The sequence below is a fragment of the Balearica regulorum genome, chromosome 3, assembly GCF_011004875.1.
Source record: "Balearica regulorum gibbericeps isolate bBalReg1 chromosome 3, bBalReg1.pri, whole genome shotgun sequence".
NCBI lineage: Eukaryota > Metazoa > Chordata > Aves > Gruiformes > Gruidae > Balearica > Balearica regulorum.
The window spans coordinates 115,237,888-115,260,380 of record NC_046186.1 but is presented as its reverse complement, the minus strand read 5'-3'; the positions used below and the strand labels follow the sequence as shown (position 1 = coordinate 115,260,380).

Here is a 22,493-nt window from a genome sequence, read left to right as displayed (position 1 = left end):
CTATGTCCTTCCCCCCCCCATGTCAGTTTGTTACATGTGGAATATTATTAATGTCCTTTCAGATTTTAATAAATTCCAAGATAATTTTTTGGCTTGATTTCTGCTGAGTGGTAAAAGACTATGAATTTCTACCAAAAATCAGACAAGGCCTTCCTGTGTGTGACTTTGTAACAGTTTTCTGAGAGGAGAGTCCCTTCTCCTTCAGTTCTCCCCATGCCCTACTGCCTTCCCCTTCCCCCAAATAGGACCTTCCTTTTGGCCTTGGGCAGTTTTTCCCCACTCCTTTACCATATAAACTTGATTACATGTCTCTGAATGCAATTTAAGGGATCCCTATGCAAGAGGTAGGTCAGACCTGAAAAAGGAAGAGGGTTGTTACTCCCTAGGAATGAATTTGGAAGTATGCCTATTTTCTCAAGGTAATTTTTGTCTTTTAAAAGCAGCATGTAATTTTTTCTTTGTGTAATTTTTCCATCTCTCCTGGAATGTTCAACCCTAACTATCTCATAAGTTTCCTTGCCTGCTGAAATTTAAAGAGCTCTTCTAATTGTGTTTTCTTTGTCGGTGGTGTTTCTTTCCCTATGGCTGCTTTTATCTTAGAATTTGTCTTGAATTCAGACACATTTTCAGAGAGCTCAATTACTTTTTTACAATGGGCAGGATTGACAGCCTGATGTTCTCTCCTGTAATTATTTCTTAAATTGCCCTATAAGCTGGAGTTGTTTTGTGTGTTTTGGGTGGGATAGGGGGGTGTGTTAGTTCCTCTTCTGCATGTTGTTTGGGTTTGATATATTATAAACTAGCAAAGACCTAAGTTTAGTGCAGTGGTGTTAATGATGCAAGCTGAGAATTCAGCCTGTCTGGTTTGGGAACTGTGGCTTTCAAGATTTTTTTAAGTTGTTTTAAAGGGTTTTTTTAAGTGTTGGAAAGTAGAAAAAATGGTCATTACCTTGTAATGGTCATTGCGATCTTCTCTTCCAGGTCAACCTGAGTTATCACATGCCTGGCTCTGGGAGGTTGGGAATAACCAACAAAATCCCAATGATGGCTGCTGTGGAAGCACATGAGTGCATGGGAATATTGTAATGCATTTAAGAATATTTTTTTTAAATCCACAGAAAGTGTCACAAGTTTCATAAATAGAATGGTAAGGAGTTCCCAGAAGTGTTGTGTTGGGTTTTTTTAATGGCATGTGTTAGTGGGTTGAGCAAAAGCAGGGGCCTGGAGGAGAAAATGATGAAGTCCTTTACAATATAATGGATATTTTCCCTATTTTTCAAGATATAAATTCTAAAATTCCTGTCTTGTTAGGATTATCTTGACAACAAATAAGCTGTACTGTTCCTGATCGGGTTTTTTTTTTAATGCTGTTCTCTTGCACCTCTATTTCTTCATGCAGCCCCTCTGTCACTCTTGTGAAAGAATGACCATGGTAGATTTTAGCAACGTTTATAAAGTTGGTAGGGGTAAACTCCACCGTTCTCAAGGTAAAAGCCACCATTTATTGAGAGTCCATCATTTGGAACATCCTCTTCAGGACATCGCTTACTAATTACAATCCTAATTCTATGTCTTTAAAATGAGAAACCATCCATGGCAGTCTTTGTTCTCCTAATGTTGCCACATAAGAAGCCTTCCCAAACATAGTGCTATGCCTTTTTCATCAAAGTGGGGTTTTGCTGGGCTTTCCCCCCTCCTATCTGCTGGTCTTCACAATATTTTCTTGTTCTACACGATTAGTAGGAAAAAGGAAGAGTTGAGCCTTATGGAGGAGTCAGGTTGAACTGACTGGAAGTAAGACGAGGTATTTGCATTTGCAATGTGTTTACTGGCTTGGGACAACATCCTCAGTTTCCTGTATCCGCGTGTTTGCTGGCATATGTACCAAATTTGCTTAAAAAAATAGTAATAAAACAAAACTTCCCTATGCAATTCCTTTCCCTTGAGGTAAGTTTCAGTGACATCTGTATGCTTGCTCTTGTGTTGATGGCAACAATGTTAATATCAATGTCATTAATATCAATGGTTACTGAATATTGATTGTATTGGAATACATTTCGAAGTTGTCTTTGTTTTGTGAAAAAATCCTATTTAAATTGTGTAAAAGTCAGGCTTTCTCTTTATTGTGACTTGAAGACAGAATAAAAAATTGAGGAAGTTTTGAAAGAACTTTTTGATGCAGGGCCAGCTAAATCAGTTTGTGATTAGATGAAGTGTCATGAATTTATTAATGGGACCAGTAAGAAGGATATTGTTATAGCAATATTGAATTTAATCATTTATCTCTTTGTTCTGATTGAGCAAATAATTATCTTAGCAGATTTGAAAGTGGGAATTTCACCCAACAACTTTGTTTTATATAAATATAAAAGCACACATGTATTTACAGGCAAGAGAATAAGTACTACTTGGTCCCCATATAAAATGTTAGTTTATGAGAGATATATCAAGAACTGAGCAGTATGAACGGGTGCTTTGAGGCTTAAACTGAAACCAAGCAAAAATGTGCAGCCTGCTTCTTTTGCCTATAATAGGGTCAACATTGGGATCCATGATCCCTTTGATCTTTACATAAAACAGATGAAAATGCATAAATTGCTTCTAATCAGAGATGAATTAAAGGAAAATAGCCTCCCGGAGGACAAAGCACCCCAGGCACCCATCAACAGCCTTACCAAATGACAGACCTGGAGGAGACTTCAAAGCTGCAAACACAACTGCCAATGAAATCCACCAAGAGTCTAGATGCCATTTAAAAAAATAATAATTTTCACAGTTTAGAAGTGCCCAGAACTCTCTCTTTGAGAAAAAGTGACAGAAACAGACTACATGGACTTGCTTTTTAAGCTGCTAAATACTCTTTTTCTTTTAGAGGAGTTGATAAAGGCAAGACTTGCTTGTTTAATTTAGTCCAAAAATGTGTTCAGACATGACAAACATTGGTAATTTTTGTGTCAGGTAGGGTTTACTCAATTTGAGTGGCATATTGTTTTGAACCTGAAGTATATGTTGTTAGTGGAGGCAGATCAGACAGTTACTGCAATTGCTTCCTTAGTTGTCATCCGTATTTGTCACTGTGAACACAAGCACAGTTAACATTCTTCAAACTGCAGAAGAAGGAGGAAATGTAATGAAATATCAGGCTTGGTTTTGGCAGTGATGGACGATTTGAGGCAATAATTTTATTGTGAGCAGTTCAGATCCTCTTCTAGCTCAGGTAACTCATTTAAATACTGTTTAGATATTAATAACAGTAATGTTAAATATAAGAAATAGCCTTGAATAAAAAATATCAATGGCTGGATTGTTCCAAGAGAAAAAGTGTAGATATTTTTAAATAAAATTTGCCTTTATAGATTTTGCCTATATTTATATTGAGCAAGTGTGATTTGAGTATAGCTACTAATTTAAAAATTTAAAAAACAAATTTTTTACTTTTTTTGGTTAGCATTCTATTTATGAGACGATACCGAAACTGCATTTAGCATTTTTAAGGATCGAAAATAAACACAATTTTAGGGAGTACTAAAATACCACTTTTAATAAAGACTGATATAGTCCCTTCAAAATAAATATTGTATTAGGAAGGATTACCTGGTGCAAATTGTATACTTTTCTTAGGTGTTGTGTACAGCATAACATTTTTATCCAAGCCCACATAAATTTGGGAGTCGCTTAGACATGTATAAAGAACAAATGCCATTTCCAAATATGTAACTGCATATGAAATTGTTCAGCGGACTGAATGATTTGCTGTAGGTGAGGTCAGAAAGCTTGCATAATTTTTTGTTCTAAGAACTTATTTTTAGTTGCTTAGGACTTCAATTGCTGTAACTGAAGTATGTGTTACAGTGTTTGTCTTCAGCTATTGGTTTTTGAAAGAAGCAAGCAAAAAGATTTTGTCAGTCTGTCTAAGGGCTCGCTTTCTCTCTGTGTTTTTCCCACATCCCGAAGTCACTGATATCTCTGTTCTTTTGAGCAGACATTTTAAATTAGGTTTTGAAAAATTGGAGTTTGGCAGCGTCTTGTGACACCTGCAAGTTCAACAGTTAGCTTCCCAAAGTTAACTTCACTGAGTGTGCTTGTCTCACTTTCGGGCCACTGACTAGACTCCACGTGAGCCTTCCTCACAGCAAGAGAAAACGAGCAGAGATTGACTCCTGGCACAAGGGATGCACCTGGACTTTCTTTATAAAGACTGATCCTGACCGATCCTATCAATATCTGGACTGACATGGCATAAGGCTGTAAGGCAGAGCAGGAAGTCTGTCTTGTTCTGTCAGGTGGGATGAGTGCTACAAAGAGCAGAGAGAAAGTAAAGTCTGAAACTAAAGAAAAGAAAAATCAAATGCCTTGAATAAAACTTGACGGCCTGTGACAGTGCAGAGCAACAGACTACCTGATTAGGACTTTTTCCTAGCATGAAAAATGAGGTCTTTGCCACAACTTAGAGAATCATCCCCATTCCCTTAGCTTTTCTTCTGACACTGTTTTTCTACCTAACAACAAAAACCTCCTCTAATTTTGAGTCATACTTCATTGACTGATTGGTATATAAATCCTAAAAAGAAAGTCACTCTTCCTTTCTGTGAGCACCTGGAAAATTGTTGCAGATAAGATGCTTCAGCACCGCTGTTTGGTTCTTTCTTACACCTCTGATCACCGTGGATCCTTTGAATTAGACTGAACCTTGTGCTGTTGGGACTACCATGTGTGTCACACCCTTGGCAAAGAGAAATCCAAGTTCACTGTTAATGTCCTGAAAATGAGTGTTGAAATATGGCAGTGATGTCTTCCTTCTATAGGATATCAAGTAGCACAGGTACAAATTGATACTGCTAGGCAACACAACAGCTTAGTATGTTTGGGTTTTTTTTAAGGAGCTCTTTTTCTCAAATCCCCTCTCTAGATGCAAGGAAATTTTGGGTATTTACTTCATATTTGCTATGTAAATCTACTTGGAAAGGAAAGATGATATATGCATTAAGCAATATGCATGATGGACTCATCAAACTCTTAGCAATATCTTCAGGCTCCCCTTAAGGTAGGAGTATACATTAATCAACCAGACAGAGTGCCAAGTGCTGCTGCTTCTACACTGGGGCTCACAGGGGCATGAGATGCCTCGGGGATCTGATTCACAATCCGGTACAGTTTACCTTGGGATGGTTGTTCTGGTTGCTGCGCTGCCTCTGCTTCAGGGACAATTCAGTTGCTTATGTAGCAGCTCCACAAATTACACGTTAGCAAATTAAGGAAAACTGAAATTGGTGCTAGCGTACCATTGGCACCGAGCTGTACCTTGCATCAGTTCAGAACTGTGAAATACTCATTTCACAAGTAGCTGAGCCACCCTGCAACAGGATGAGAACCTCTTCGTGCCCAAGAAAAAGAGAATTCAGTGGACAACTGGAATGAGAGCTATTGCATCTGTCCTGTGATAATCTGCCCTGTTTGAGAACTGGCACCCTGAACTAGAGGAGTTGTATCCTTTGTCTTTCCCCTCAATCTTTCTGGGTCCACATTCAAAAGCAGCATAGACAAGGAATAAACAATTTAATGCCATGCGTACTGCAATACTTAGCTGTCCAATTCACCTTCTAGATACACTCTCCAGCAACAAAGATATTTTTTAAGGGATTTATTTACAGGGTTCCTCTACTTGAATGGAAATCAGGGTTTTTACAATTGAGATTTTTCTGCTTATAGAGGACCCAAACAAGGTCATACAGTTCTCAAAAACTTAAACTTCTTCAGATCTAATTGGATTGTTTATGTTTGACAGGAGTCATAGCTCTGACACATGCATGCAAATACAATTTCATATTGCATGCAATCAATGACCATTCTCTCCAATTATGATAAATTGATCAGGAATATGTATTTAGGTTTTCTGCTGTTTCATATTTACAAAATTGTCAAAATACCATTCTTCTTTTTCTTCATCATCGCCTTTGTCATCTTCATCACCATCTTCGTTAGGAATTTGTCACCTTTATGGCCTTTCAGTCCACAGAGATGGAGTTACCATGTGGCCTTGTGCTCATCTGTGCATAAATTTGCCTTTGATTTTCATCTGACACAGTATACCTCATTTTTCTAGGCTGTGACCAAGCAGTGCAGTGAATTTAATTTTTCAGATTACCTGTAATCCCATTTTATTTAGGAAGGACAAAAATGTTTGTCACAGTCTCCAGTTTGTTTACTCCTTTGCCTTCAGCGGTTGAACCGATAACCTTCATTGCTCTGTCTCCAGCTTCCTTTTCCTCAGAAAGAAAAAAAGGAGGAGAAAGAGCTTCTGTTTACCTGCCTGTAACTCCGTGCAAAATATCTGGGGCTTGGTGGTGTGCTGCTGCTGTCTTGGCCTGCCAGTGGAGCTACCATACAGAAGGTCATTTCCGCTTCTTACCGTGTGGAGAACAGAGAGTGGGCAGAACACGAGAATAAAGCATTGCGAGCATGGTTCAGTTTGCGAGGATCATCTCACTGGGAGATGACTGTAGTTGTTCCAGCCTCTGTTGCTTATAAAAACTAGTTGAATCATCCCATCTTATAGTCTGGCATATTAATGTAAACTGTGACTGGTTTTGGTTTCTCTTAATATGCCATGCTGTAGCTTGTGGTTGTTGGGAAGCTCTTATGCAAGGTCTGTGGTATTGCAGTGCAGGGGGATGAACAATGGGGGAAAAGACCAACTGCAGATATCTCAGGGTAAACCATCTCTGCCCAGTCAAAGCTTTTAGATAGTAAATAGAAGATAGGCTTGGTTGGTGACACTGCCCACTCAGCTTCTGCTACTCTGCTGGGGAGGAAGAAGAACTGTTCCAGTCACCTTGTCAGGTATCCTCTTCTCATGGAACTGTTGTGTCCAACTGTCTCCAGCTGAAAACACCTTGCAGATATCAGTGGTTCACATTATATCTCTCCTGAGAATGCAGTTTTAAGAGGCATCTTTTTGGCAGCCCTGCCAGCTGACACAGCTCGCGTTTTGTTCTTGCATCAATTCCATAATTGCACTGGTAAATTATTTGTAGGGATGCCTGATGAGCTGGTTCAGGGAATTGAACTGGTTTTAAATTGAACATTTTTCTTTGTATGGCCTTATAAATGGTTGTACCAGCACAACTGAAGTGGGATCAACAGCTCTGGCTTTTTTAAGAGGGCCCATTCTCAGCACCCTCTGTGCTGGGAATAGTGGGTGTAGGCACTGACAGTCAGTTTTGTGCTATCTCATAGCGAACAAGGTATCGTTATTCTTAAGGTTGAGAAGGTTTTGCAAGCTAAAGAATGAGTTGGGGTACTAAGTATCCAACTAAATGAATTGTTTTTATTAGGAATCCATTCTGGAATTTTGGAGATGCCTGTAATGAACCCTGTTACTACCCAGCATCAACTTTTGAAAGTAGTATTAGCAATGACTTTATGCCTTCCTGTATATAAAACACACCCCTGAATTCCCCTTTAGCCATGCCTCCCTTAACCCACTGACTTGAAGTCCTGGAGCTCCCTTGAAAGCGTAATGCTAAAAATGTTTGGCAAAAGGTTTATAAAGAATGTGTGCAAAAAGACTGCACAAGAAAATTCCAGAAAAACAGTGTTTTCATGATAGTAGTGACTCAAGGCCGTGTGGGACCACTAAGTCAGGGAGCCTTGAATACTATGCAGTGCTATCCTTTGTAAATATCTGAGAAAAAGTGTAGATATTTTTAAATAAAATTTGCCTTTATAGATTTTGCCTATATTTATATTGAGCAAGTGTGATTTGAGTATAGCTACTAATTTAAAAAGTTTAACTGTTTTTTGAAAATAAATTATATGAATGCTTGCAGGAGGTAAAGAAGAAATTAGCAGGTGGAAGAGTATAATAGAGGGATTGCTGCTATAGCAGGGGTTAGGTTTGTGAGGAAGAGCATAGGGGATATAGAGGAAATATTGATCATTTAGATTGGGAAAAGTGGGTGGGATTGATGGGATGAGAATATTTCTGCAGCACAAGTCCTTCAGTATTACAAGAAGGGCAGAGAATTTCTACCCTATTTGTCAAAGGTGAGGTGTTGAAGAAGTCTTTCTAATGTGGCTCAGGTTGCTTTAACTACCATAGAATTAAACTAAGATTCAGGGATAAAGACTGTATCTGTTCTTACTTTCACTAGCACTAAGCATTTCAAAACATACTTGTTACCTAAAACACAGTGTACGTGAAGTGTACTTGGGATCAGCTGTGCCTGTAATGGAGAGAAAGTAGTAGCTGGGGCTTGGGAACTCTTGTTGGGGTCCTTGTTCTGCCTCCACCTTCTGAAGCAGTCTCCTCAAGTGAATTGGGAAGGTTAATCTGGAATCCAGAGTGCATTGGACTCAGCCAGCATGGGAATAATATGATGTTTTTATTTATTTGAAATGCAGGAGACTGAAGACCATGGTGCCTAGTGCCTTAGGAGGGGGCTGAAAGGATTAGGTACTGCCTAATCAGCATTGAGAACAAGGAGACTGGAGCATCCTAAATAGGAATGGAATTTTTGTGGACCTTTTTTGCTAAAACTGATTTATTTTTTTACTGAACAGTTGTGAACAACATGGTGTTTTTCCCACCATAGGCCAGAGATATTTTTTTTTAAGGTCCAGCCTAAGTATAATAGGGGGTGTGTTTCAAAGATAAAGATCCACCCTGCAAAAATTGAAATTGTTTTAAAGAAAAGTTTTAAGCAACTGAACTATTTTTGCTGCAAAGTTACCTCACTTTCCACCTCCAGAAAAGAAAAGTCGACCTGGTGAAGATTTATTTGTATTTCAGCTCACACAGATGAAGTTTTGCAAAGTTATTCACAGCTTTAAGTCCACTTGTAAAATTAGTAAGGTGGTTTAACACTTCTAAATGGCAAGTCCGCCAGCCTGCCTGTAACAATAAAAGACAAGCTTGGGCACTGGATGACGCATTTTTCTAGTATGATAATGCCTACCTTTAATCTTTGAAGTAAACATTTTTTCAAGACTTACATTTTTACAGGAAATTTACTTTCTTGGATAATGGTTTAAAATACATATATGTGTAGCTTGATTTCCACTTAACCAACCAGTTAAATCCTGCTTTAGAGACAATTTTATTGACTTTGATCACAAAACAGGTCTTTCATTGGGACCTAAGTGTATCTTTTAAATGAAAACCAACTAGTAACTGAATTAGGAATATGCTCGCAGATGTCATGTTGTAGTTAATTTGGAGTATGAAAGACACAAATGCAAACTGGCAGAAAATGAGAAGAGTCTCGTTTGAAAGAAATGTGCTGTCATTTAAATAGTTACATTTTTCATCAACTGTGAGTGAAAGGAAAGAAGTTGGTCAGTGTAAGGATTGAAAATTGGTATTTTAAACACTAGGTGGTGCCATTGTGTAAAGTTGTGTTTCTGTTAAGTTTCTGAAGTCACTGAAGGTGAAAACAATGTTTTAAAACTTGTGAGAAATATGTACAGAGAAGTTAGCAGTTGCAGGTGAAAGATTTGTAACACAGGATAAATGTGTGTCTGTAGTTCTGGTTTTGTGGTATGCAGAAGGGAAAGATATCTGAGGAAAGAGCTGTGTGGTAAATTGTGTTATTTTGACTTTAAGTCTGCTTGCAAGTATTTGCCTTTTTTGGTTTCAAAGGGGGAGAGAGAACTTAACTTGCAGTGTGTGAATCTAGGAGCCATCTCCTAGCAGCTTTATATTGTGACTATATCAAAACAAGCTTCCCTTGTGTTACTTCAAATACACCCTAAAATGCCTTAGGATTAAAGCAATCATCTGTAATACAATATCTGTGGCTCATCGTTGATTGGCTCAAAACATGAAATACAGCTTTTTTTTTTTTTTCTTGGAACAGTCCATGTGTTTCCTTCGTTGTCTGCTTTACCAAAATTCTGCATTCCTTGTCTAATCCTGAGATATTAAAATAATTAAGTGGGATAGTCACAGTTTCACTAATGAAGCATAATTGAGCTTTGGAATACTTTGATATTAAAATCAAAAAGAAAACATAAAAATGGCTTTGCTGAGTATATGCACATTATTTCTATGTATTGCTACCTGTTTTAAGCAGTAAATGGGAGCTTGCTTGCCTAAGGACAGCTGGACTGTCCTGCTAACAGATTTTTTAGTCTGCAAATCTTTATCACGGAGTGTGTGCAACTCTGTTTATTGGATCCGTGAGAAGAGTTAGCTCTAAGCAAAGTAAGCATTACAACTTTAAGATGTGAAAATTGGATTGCATCAATGTTTATTCTTTTAGGTAAAGTGGTCAAAAGAAAATCAAAGTTTTGCAATAGCCATTCAGATCTGGTTGTTGTATGTAAATGATACATTTTTAATTAACTTGTTGGAAGAAATGTGTTTAACTTTATTCAGCAAATGCTATAGAATGATTGTTCCTATTGAGTCAGGTAAAATATGATTTCATCTGCTTTGTTATTTAAATCTATCGAGTCCTAATAACAATTTATGTGACCTAGAAAACACCAAAGAGTTGGCATCAATTTTTAAATTACTTCTTTCTTTCAGACCAAGAACCCTGTTCTGTAATAATATCTTACACACAGGGTTGCTTATTATAGATGTTGCATGTACTTTAACTGCTGTGCAAAGCACCTCTCCCATGTAATTACACAAACATATTCTTAATTAATATGACTTGTGTTAGCGTGATCGAGCAATGGAATATTTTTTAGGTGTGTGTTTTGCAATCCTGAAAGGTGGCTGACAAATGAGGAATGTGGTTACTAAATATGACACATCTCATGAAGAAATCCTTGGAAAGGACAAAGTCCGGGACAGCTATGAGACCTCATCACAATGAGTTGCCTTAAAAAGCCCTAAAACATGTATTGATGCAGGAATTGCAGTATCCCAGGCTCTTCCTGATCCTTTAAGGATCTGTTTAGAAAGGTGTCGTCAGATATGATGAGTACTTGGGGAAACCGGAATAGTTTGTTTACTCCATATGGAGCAACTTGACTATATCAAACTGAAATGCCTCTCGATAACTTCAGTATGCTAGAGTAACATATTTTATGTTCCCTACTTTTGTGATTTAACCACTGTTATGCTGCTCAGTTTCAGTTGATCAATCGCTTTTTACATGTTTATGCATTTTTTTCATATGCCAGTGCCTGGAATACTTGCAGAAATTTTGGGATTGGGAATGAAGCTGGAAAGCTTATGTGGTTCCTCTCTCTGTGTCCACTAATTTTGCCATTCCATTTTGAACTGTAAGGCAGCACAGAGTATATATCATAGATCATGATAATCATTAATGCAAATAAGATTGTGCACATGCATGTGTAGTCATGTAGAGAGATGGTTTTGGCTCCGTGATTTCATAAAGCTTTTGAAGTTGTGGCCATACAGCTAATGAAGGAGGAGGAGTGGGTAGATGAATAGAGTAGTTACTTCCCCAGGACATTTATCTGAAGCAGCTTTATTTGGTGGAGCGCTGCTTTAGGGGTAGATCATCTAGCTGCCGATATATATGGGGAAGCAGTGTAATGATGCACAACTGGATGACAAAAATTCAGCTTGACATAAACCACTGTCCATCTCTGAACTCGCTCCAGAGCTGCCACAGATAGGGGAGTTCTTGGCAGCGCCAGCAGACATTTTGCCATTACCGTCTGAAAGCTCATTATGCTCACTTGATGCCAGTCAGTTGCAAACTAGTTGAATATTGAGAAATCAACTGTTGGGACTGTTGTGGAAATTTCCGATGCTTTTAGGGAGGCGGCTGCTGTGAAATGCAGGAGCGGTGGGGACATTTCATAAATAGAGTGTTCAACACATTTAAGTAATATTGGGAAGACTAAAGTACCTATCCTCTCTCCCCTTCCCCCATTACTCTATGCAAACAAAAATTTTGATGGGAAAGAATACTTTATAGGATACCACAAGTGGACAGCATTGAGTATGGACAAAGATACTTAAGCCCTCCAGCTGATACTACCAAGCATATCAGAGAACAGATGTCAGCAGTTTAGTCTCTATGAGTAAACTCCTGCAAGGTGTATTGATGCTGGAGTATGTTGTCTTGAGGCAGGTTCCCACGAGATGTTCAAGACTGTGTTCAGAAAACCGCTGGACAAACCAAAAACAGATAGCACTGCTGCTGTTTGCCAGGATGGCATCCCTCTCTGGGGATGCAGCAGTGGAAAGGAAACACCAACTGTGAACCATTGGGAAGGAAATGCTGGACGTGGCAATAGGCGTCCCAAAGTCTTTGCCTTTTATTTTCTCATGATCTGTAGGTGTGAGAAAGACACGGCTGCTGTAATGTCTGTGTTTCTCATCGTACTGAAAAGAGACGTTCCTGGTTGCCTTACAGCACTTTAGAGAGAGAGGTTTCAGCTAGTCCACATAGTCTTGGAGCCATGGAGGGTGCACAGGTATGGACACAAGACCTGCACAGATGTGAAGCAGTGCAGTGAGGGATGAAACGGGACAGGCTGCCTGAAGAATAGGTAAGAAAATGTCTGTAAAACCAGAAAACCAAAAAACATTCTCTATAAAATTATTCCTTTTCATTTAGAGTGACATAAAACATCAAAAATTCAGCTCAATTAAAGTATGAGGACATCGCTTCAGGGAGGTCAGCTTAAGTGCCCTATCTGTTTGAATGTCTTTTTTTAGACAAACCCTGTGTTCTGGTGATTGCCCTTCGTCCTAGATGTATGGCTTCACTAGAGCCATACTCATTTGGCTGAGTTTTCCCATGACTGCTCAATAATAGTACAGAGGGAAACCCACAGAGAATTAATCCAGTCATGGTTGTGCTAATTTCCAAAGAAGCAAGTGAAAATAAGGGGAGTTTGTAATAAATGCAATATAAAACCTGTTTACATGACTGATTCTCCTCCCCACCCCCACCAGCCTGACCTTACCTCATTCCAAATTCCCCAGTTTTAGCTGAAAGCATTTTTGTAAAGAATGCTACCAGGAAAATTCTCTTTTTTTATCTTGGCTATGAAAGACTTGTGTGAAAGACCTTTCAATGGGAAGAGGGAATCTGTCTAAATGTGTTGCTATTGAAAGAAGATTGGTTTATAGCCACATAGTTTGATGTTCTTAGGAGGACTATACATTTAATCTTTGATCTAGAAATGAGTCTGCACGTAAGCTAAAGAAAGTTCTATCTAAATGCGCCATCTTCGGCTCCAGGTATAACCAGAAGGATTGTGTTTTTTTCTAAGTGAATTTTCTCAAATATGGTTTCACTGCATAATTTCAGGGGTTTTCCTCTATCTTCATTTAGCTAGTATATTATTTGCAGATAAAACACTTTGCACAGGCTCCATGTAAATGATTTTTTGGGTCTGTATTCAGAGAGGAAGTAGACTGTCCTCTTTGAGGTTATAGTGCTAACACTCTAACAAACTATTTCCAGGGAAGATGCAGACAATTGGGTATTATACCTGACCTATTCCAGACTGATCTCCAAGAACAGTCATTCTGAGGAAGGGAAGGCAAATCTTCTTGTACAAAAAGAGTGTTACTAAAGATTTATTTCCCAAATTTTATCAAGTGAATATGGTTTGAAGCAGTTCATTGACTTAATGGATTGAGACATCTCTGAAATGCGTCAGAAGCCTGAAAGAGTCTCAGTATATTAAAAGGTCAACACCATTTCATGTCTTTATGGGCAGTTGCAGTCCTCAGATAAATAAAGCACTTATGCATGTACTTAAATACCAGCGAAGCCAAAAATTTATAAACATGAATTTTAGTGTTTTGCCAAAACAAAGCACAGCTTTGGCAAAGAAGTTGTTCTGGCACTTTTTTTTAAGCCATCATGGAGCTTGAAATGATGTGCTCATCTAGGCAAGTAGGCTTCTAAATTAAAATTGTAAAAATAGCAAGGGTATATTCTTGCAAGTGGGAATTGAAAAGATGATGCCCTCCCCCCATGCTTTTCAAAAACAGGGGGCAGCTTCTGGTTTTGATCCTGGAAGCTCTTCCAGCTTCATATTTTCCTAGTTGATGTAACAAATATCCTCCACCATCTTTAAACCGTGACTCAGCCACTGCTTGTAGAGGCTTATATTGCTCTAGTTGTATTTTGTCTTTCAGTAGGAATATAGGATACTTTCCAATTCTTGCAGAGTAATGACTTTGCTAAATACTGTCTTTTCTTCAGAAATGTAAGCACAAATACATGCTGTTCTTAACAATACTGAATACTGTTCAACCTATGCATTGTGTATTTAACTGAGACAAATCCGACTCAATATATATATAATTTTTGTAAAATATACAATAAACAAAACTCAGCCTTTGTGCAGTAAACATGCACTTTGCATAATCTTTTCAATGAGAATAATACAGACATTACACCCATTCTGATATGTAGAAGATGATCCATGGGGGAAAAAGATACATGTGCATAAGTCAATTATTTGAGAATAGAGTCCTTAATTTCTTCAGGCTCTATAGAAAGAATTTTGGCATCTGCACATATTTATTTTAGAGATATAGGGGTAAATCTTCAGCACAGAGCATAGGGAGTTAACCATGGAACATTCATTAACGTTAATGGGATTTCTATGGCTAATTCCCCACACACTGGCTGAAAATTTAGCCCAAAGAGATTTGAAAAGTGATGTGGAGAAGCAAGTTGGTCGGTTAGCCTCATTACTTTCATGTTATTAACTGCTCTATCTGCCACTGGCTTTGTATGAACACTGAGATATTATACTTAACAGTTAATAATAAAAGACTGTATGCTAAATACAGATTCTAGTGTGGAGGTAAAATAATGCAGTTATATGAGCAAATGTTGGGTATTTTCAGAAAAAAAAAGCTGCAAAGCCATAGAATAGAAGGGGAAAAAAGATATTAAGGAAGGCATATTTTTGGACAGCAGAAATGGGTTACGTTCCCATTATCTTTAGTACAGCTTTAGCACCAAAAGAAAATACAACTCTTTTTTTTTTTTTTTTTTTTTTTATACTTAGTATTCTACTATTGGGATCTAACTTCAGAGCTGGCCAACTCTGAGCAGGGGGTTGGACCCAATGAATTCCAAGTTCCTTCCAGTCTAAATTATTGTATGATTTGGACTTAGTATAGCATTTTTCTTAAAGCCTTTTTGGACTAGTTTGCTTTTGTAGAAGTTAATTGAGATAAGATAGGAAAGTCAGTTTCTGTTTAGGCTTAAAATTTTGAAGAATGGTTGAAACCTGGGCAAACATTAAAAGCTATTTTGTCTACTAAATTGAGAATATTGTGTTAAAAGGAAATACAGGCTTTAAAAAGTTTATCAGATTTACGTTGCTTTTTTTGGTGTTAATGATATGCAACAGAGAATGTGGGTGAAATGTGAATATGTGTGTGTGTGCATATGTATAGTCACATTTTTATTTCTCTTGTATCTTAGCAGTTTCCTTTTTAGGGGAGCTATTAAATTGCTTTTCCAGTTGTTACCCAGAGCAGTCAGTAGCCAGCCATTAGAGGGTGCTTCTGCACCAAGGAGCTCTCTTTTCTTAAAACCCAATTTACTTAACTTTAAGTATTTGTAGATTTAATGAAGAATCATTTTATGTTTCCTAGAATTATCCAATTTCTTCTTTAATTTGCATTACTTTGTGGAGTATTGTTCTTGGAATTCAGAGGATTAAAATGCAGATAACTAAAGGTGATTCAGAGAGGGTGGAATGATTCAAAGCAGCAAAATTATTACATTCTGTAATTGTTAATGTAAAAACAAGAGAAAATCTACGTAGACCCCATGCAAGTGAAAAATGGGCTGGTCTCTTACCTAATTAATGACAGAGATGAGCATCTATACTTTATAACACTTGCTTACAATATTACTGCCTCTTTTAGAAATAGATTTGTTCATTATGACTCCACTGCATGTATTTGCAGCAAGAATAGTATATTCTTAGATGTAGTTTGTAAATTTCTGCCATTGTTAGTAAAGATTTAAAAATAAAACTCTGAGTAAAATAAAGTGGGGGGGGGGTTTTGCCTCTAGAATCATCATGATTCCTTATTCAGTACCAAACTTAAAAATGGTATGGCTTTGCTATAAGAATGTGTAGACAGCCAAACAGGAAAATGGTTTTATAGCAATTTATCCCAGGAATACCATTTTAAAGTCTGCCCTTCTGACCCAGGACATTGGTGCGAGGTGAGTGAAGGAGAATGGAAATAAGAAGATTTCTAAGAGAAAATTGTGCTGTTCTGGAATCAGTTACTAAAAATGATTAAATAAAAGTCATTAATTCTCAAAAGTGGTGCACAGTACAAACCAGTATATCTTAGTTATATGCCCAGTAATGTCTAGATCATGAGCACTCAACAAAGAGATCTTGCAAATCTTTGTCAAAGCCAGCCCTTGGAGATGCTGATTCTGAAAATACTCCTTCTGAAGAAGTTGGTACATTTTTGCATGAATTTTCAGATTTGGGTTAAGGATTTCTGATATCCAGTTGCTTTTGAAAGCTGCCAGAACTTCCAAAGACCTTCTGGGGTAAAATGTCAATTGACAGCTGGAGGAACTGGCACTGAGCTCAGAAAGGGGAGGGATAAAAATCTTCTTCAGGAGCTTCTTAAGAAGCCATGTAGCCTCTGAAGCCTTAAACAAAAAGGGTAACAAAATGTCCCTTCAGGCACAAGTGTCCCTGTTTTTATTGCACCTGTATATACTGATATGCTTGTAGTACCGTATTTGTATCGAGGGCTGCTGGTACTGCTGTCTCCAATTTTATATATACATCACTTAGATATCTTTTCTGAGATTGTGATGGCCCTTCTTCTCAAAAGGCGGTGTTTATGTTGCAAGAACACGTGGAATTAAAATAGCTGAATCTCCCTAACATCATACTCCCTAACAACTTGAGAATTTAGTATTTGCATATATATTTAAGTAATACAATTTCAACATCAGTGGGTGTGCTTTGTGAAGCTGACATGCATTGTTGCATAGCTAATTTTATTCTAATTCTTCCAAGGCATTATATGATACTTATTTATGTTTCTTTTAGCTGTTAAAAGGTGTACGTTTTTTCTTTAGTACTTGGACTGTCTAGTTCAGATTCAAGTCAATTTTTTTCTAATTTGGGAGTAGAATCTAGGCAAAAATAAAATGTTTTTCTTAAGCATATCAAACAACAGGATAATTGGATATTGTGAATGTCTTCTTTCTATATAAAATTTGGACCTTCTGAATGAATATGCAGAATGACTGGTAGCATGTGAGTTCTTTGAAGATATTAGGCATCGAAGGTTATGTTGTGTTGTTTTAAAGGTAATCATTCATAGATTTTCAAAGAGATTTTTAGGTTAGACCTATGACAATGATGTTATAGGGTACTAAGGAATTCTGTAATATAACAGTTTATACAATACCCAGCAAACTTTAGCCCTATCTGATAAGTGTGTTTGGTACTATTCTTGTGCAAATCATAATCGTACTGTAATTTGGAACAAAATATTAGTGTATACACTCTGCTCACTAGGACCTTGGACCAATCGACCCAGTAGAAGTTTTTCCTCTGAGCTGAATGATAACAGGATCCAATTTTAAGTTACAAACTTTTAAAAAATTAGTTAGATGGATTTTTCTGCTGGTAGCATATTTGAGTAGCTGTTGAACTCACTGACTGAACTCACAACTGGTATTTTAAAATTAGAACCAGATAGGTAACAATGACTGCTTAAAAGAGAACAGGGAGTCTGCCTAATCTTATACTTTAGTAAGATAATTACTCCTTCTGGTATTAGAGTTTATAATTTCAACAGATTTTGGAGGGTTGATTCCTTCAGTAAACATTTCTTATATTTCTTATATTTCTTAGCCAGAGCTGCTTTGTATTACTTTTTTTTCAACAAGTACCATAAATCCGTCAGTTAATGATGACTGTAGAGCTAATAAGCATTGTTGTGAAAGGAAAGGGCTAGATGTTCAAATATACTGTATGTGCAAAGTCATGACTAAAGATAGTAAGGATGTGCATATTTTGATTATGTCAATCTTGTCTCCTTCAAATCTGTCCACTAGGAGAACAAACTCAATATACAGGTGGACAAGTAAGACAGTAAACCTGAAACCAGATAGTACATCACCAGTATTATCTAAAAAAAATAGATGGTCATTGCTATGGAGAACCAAGACACATTTCTCTACAATTCAGCTACATGTTGGGAAGATCCTGCAAGCTAGCTTGTTGTTTGTAAAGTATTAAGAGTTGACTAAAAGTCCATTTTACATTTCAAAAAGATTATGAACCATAAAATGTACAACTTTCACCAGTGCATTATTTAACTGAAATTAAGAAACCTATGCCGACCAGAAATTAGTCACATATGTTCTTTCATATGACATGGAACTGCAGTTGGTGAATGAAATTACCTCTACATCACTGTCAGTATCTAGCATATCAAATAAAGATACTGTGATTTTCCACTTTTGGCAGATGAAGCTGATCATAAAGTGACACCTAACAGTTTTCATCCAGTGGTAATGGTATTATTAGCAAGAGGAAAGTCTTCCTTAAGAAGTGTCGGATGATACCTGTTATCTATGTGATCTCTTGCAAATCCTGAAACTCAGTTTATCTTTACTATGGATACTCAAATTTAGAGGGATGTTGCTGGCAGTTACTATGTCTATTGTCTTTCTGTTGTAGGACAGGTTGGAGACCAAAGCTGTTTTAAATACCGGTCAAAGGCAACTGCAGGTATCTTATTGACAGCTTGTCTTACTCTACTCACATAATAGGTGAAATGAAGCTGCATTGAACTTTCGGCCCTTGAAATCCTTGTTTTAGTACTGTAGTCAGTTTGGGTCCCCTGCATAGTCCGTGGAAAGAGATTCAGCCCATCATTTTTTTCTTTTATGCATATGTTCTTGGACAGCACTTAACCACCGTGGTAGCTGAACACTGTCGTGGCTGTCCATCTTACAGAACCGCAGTCTGGCAACCTGGACAGAAGGCAGGATTACCTTGGGTTCTTCCTCAGCAGATTCAGAAGGACCACATTCCATTCAGCCACATCCAGATTGGTATCAGTGCCAGAGACATGAATGCTTAAAAAGAGAAGCTCCCGTTGTGAGTAAACTGGTGAATTAACTGAGCATCTGCATCTCAAGTTAATTCTGTTTGGCAGGAAAAGTTTGTTTTGGTTTTGGTAACTGGGTTGCTTAAATCATTGCTTTTTGTTGTAAAAAATACTCAGGTTTGGCTTGATCTTTCTCCTCACTGTCTCTGTCTCTCCCCACCCCCCCACTCCCGCCCGCCCTAACTTGCTGTTTGTCTCATGTTGTGGATAGGACCTATTTTGTTTGCATTTTTAATAAGGTAGATTTCTGAAACTAGCTGTACTTATAGACCAAATATTTTACTCTCTTGGCTCTCCTAAGAGTAGTAGAGTAACTTGTAGTTCAATATTAAAATCTATGTACCTTTTGTTTTATATATGACCTCACCGCTCAACAGTTTCAAATGTGATTATGAAAATGTTTAAACAAATGCATTTTTTTCTTCAAAGTTATTTTCCCTAATGCATATCTGCATAATTAGAACATAACATAAACTATACTTTAGCATTACAATCAGGAATTAATTATTGTAACATGAAATTTTCATTTTTTGTCTTTCCTAACTGCAAAGGTGAGTATGGCTTAAAATTGAAAAAAATATTAGTTCTTTTCATAGAAACCTGTTTGAAGATCATAAAGAAGTACAAAAGAAGAAAAGCTTTTTGTTTGTGTTTGCAATCAAATCTTTCTTAAAAGGAAGTCTGACACACAGGCATTGTAGGGTTTTTTAATATTACGTTGAAGAAAGCAAGATACAAGTCTCACTGGATTAACTGGAATTCAAGTATAGCAGAAAAAAAACATATTTAAAAATAAATGCTCACAAACAAGCAGCTCGATGAGCCCTGCAAATGGCTATTCAAAGGTGATTTTCAAATATTAGTGAAGCTTAATTTATTGCTTCCCTAATTTATTGCCTCCATCAAAACAAAACAGTAGAAAATAGGTCAACATAAAGAAGCTACTGAAAATTATTTAAATGGCAAAACATTCTGAAAAAGAATACAAAAAATACATTTAAAGATGTTGTAGATCTACAAATAATCAATCTGTTCTAGTAAATTTATTCAGCTCATACAACGTAGTCAGAAGTGTATTTCCATTTTTAAAGACAGCTTGGAAATTTGCCAGATTTGTAAATCAAATCAATGTGTTTGCCAATGTGCTTTTGAAAATTCTTTAAACAAGTACTTAGTTAACAACATACATAGTATAAAATGTTAAAGGCAAGAGCTGTACAGTTCAGTGAGAAATTTGCTGGTATAGCACATAAACAAGAGGAAAACTAAATAGGTGTTCATGCTATATTTTCAGTGCTGCACTTAAAAAACCCCAAACCTGATGTCCTTATAGATCTGGTTAGTAGTTGGATAGCTAAATCTGAAATACTGCATAAAAATATAGAAGAATCTTATTTGTTAAGGTGCAAGTATGGTTAAAATTCAGGTTGAACTATGGTTAAGTCATTGCTTTGGACTTAACTGTTGTTCTGATCGCTGTTCATTTAATAGTAGCAGCCCATGCTGCAAGGCCTGTGGATGAACTAAAAGGCCTGTGTATAGAAGTGTAAGTGGAAAGACACAATTCAGATCTGTTGCTGTCAGTAGTACTGCTGTAAAGCCACACATTCACATAATTAATTTCCAATGTGAACTGATGTTCTCAGTTTAAAGACTTGCTGATAGAAGCCTCCTTCCTTGCAAACAGGAATTGGAACAATGGTAGGGCAATGGAGCAAGGACTTAGCCTCTGCCTGAATAATTTGCAGGTCCTTTCACCTTTTGATGCTTGTTTCTGCTTAGCTTAAAAAAAAGAGAGATTTTGTTATCTTCTCTTTTGACTGAGTGTAAGAAATCACTGTTATGAAATTTTATGACCTACTGGCCTTTAGTATTGAAAAATTGGTTTATTCACAACAACAATCACTATCTAAAAGAATAGCATAAAACAGTTTGACATTTAGTACTTCTGTAATTACCTTATGTCATGTGTCAGCACTGGATATCTGTAGTTTGGATCACTTATCTACTATCTGGTTTATATAAAGGCCTTCAGGGTCTTTATCAAAATGTGTATATGAACTGTATATACTCTGTGGAGTAAAACCCAGGTCAATTATATCTATTTTCTGTGACCTTTTTGACTTTTCACACCCACTCTGCCAGAGGGTTGTTATGGATTGTAATACTTGCCTGCAGTATCAGTTGGAGAATGATTCCTAGCTTCATTAATGTTGTCAGAGGTGTGGCTGATACATAAACTAAGTATCTTCTTGACAAATGGCATTCCCTCCCTCAATTTTATTCTGCTTCACTGTTGTTAGTCTTATTATCTGTTAATAGCTGTCTTTCAAAAAAGTGTACCAATAATACATATTGGAAGTGTGTTTTGAAGGTAGGAGAGACAGTAGTGTGGTTTGGGCAGTAGGCAAGAATTTAGTTTCTGATCCTGTCACCCTCTACTTGGGTGACAACTCAGCAAAAATTGTGCCTCGGTTTTGATACGTGAGCAAGCATTTAGGTGGCAACAAGTTACCCCCATAGAGATTTCCTGTAGTATTTCTGCAGGTGTCCTTGAACTTCAGCACCCTCTATCTAGTAGATGGAGTTTTAGTTTAGAGCTCAGGGGATGAACTGGACAGCTGTCTCTCAGCCAGCAATTTACATCCTGAACAATGGCCCACATGCGTTTTTGCCCACATACAAGTAATCTGTTATTAAATAGTAATATCTCAATCACTAGTGCTTAATGTTAATATAAATTAAGTCTGGTAGCAGGTTTTTTTGGTTACTGTTTAATGACATGAGCCTACTATGAGCTTTGCCATGGTAATAAAGGAGACCATCACTGCAGATCCAGTTGCAAGATCAGGGCTTCAGCATTTGGAATGCAGTTAAAATAGTTGAGTATATATTTATTAAACCTAAGATAATTGCACAAGAAGTAATCTTAATTGATATCAACTGGAAATAAAATATTTGTTCTATTTTACAGCATTTACAGAATTTCAGTGTTCTTGGTATGTGTCAAATAGTCTTAATGTTCTTAAGGAGTTATAGGTGTATTTTATGGTTAAATATGTAAATATCTTAAAGTATGGAAACTCAGTAAATATAACTGTCATTGCAAAAAAAGAGGATTATTTTCAGACTCACAAAACAATAAAACAAACCTCACAAAAATTAATTCAATGGAACATGATACAACTTCACAGCATATGGGAATAAATTTACAATGTATAATTTTCATGCCGGAATTCTTGAGTTATCAGATAATGTATTTCCTTTCAATGATTATTCTGCAAGCCATATTTAGGCCTTTCTTACAATAGAAGCTTCACTGTGTATTTCAATACAGAGTGCTCTTGTGTGTTGTTCACCCATCTACGAAATAGTTTTCCTATTTAGATTGGGGGAGTTAGAGTAAGGAAAA

At 37.0% G+C, this 22,493-nt stretch overlaps 1 protein-coding gene across 4 annotated transcripts in view; it reads left to right on the top strand.

The window, feature by feature from the left end:
• The window catches only part of WDPCP (WD repeat containing planar cell polarity effector), a 160,307-nt gene that overhangs the window by 19,870 nt on the left and 117,944 nt on the right, over window positions 1–22,493 (top strand). For all 4 annotated transcript variants that reach the window (XM_075749668.1, XM_075749669.1, XM_075749670.1 and 1 more), the window contains exon 4: window positions 12,345–12,480. The gene's annotated coding sequence lies outside the window, so the exon portion shown is untranslated. The remainder of the gene's footprint in view (window positions 1–12,344; window positions 12,481–22,493) is intronic.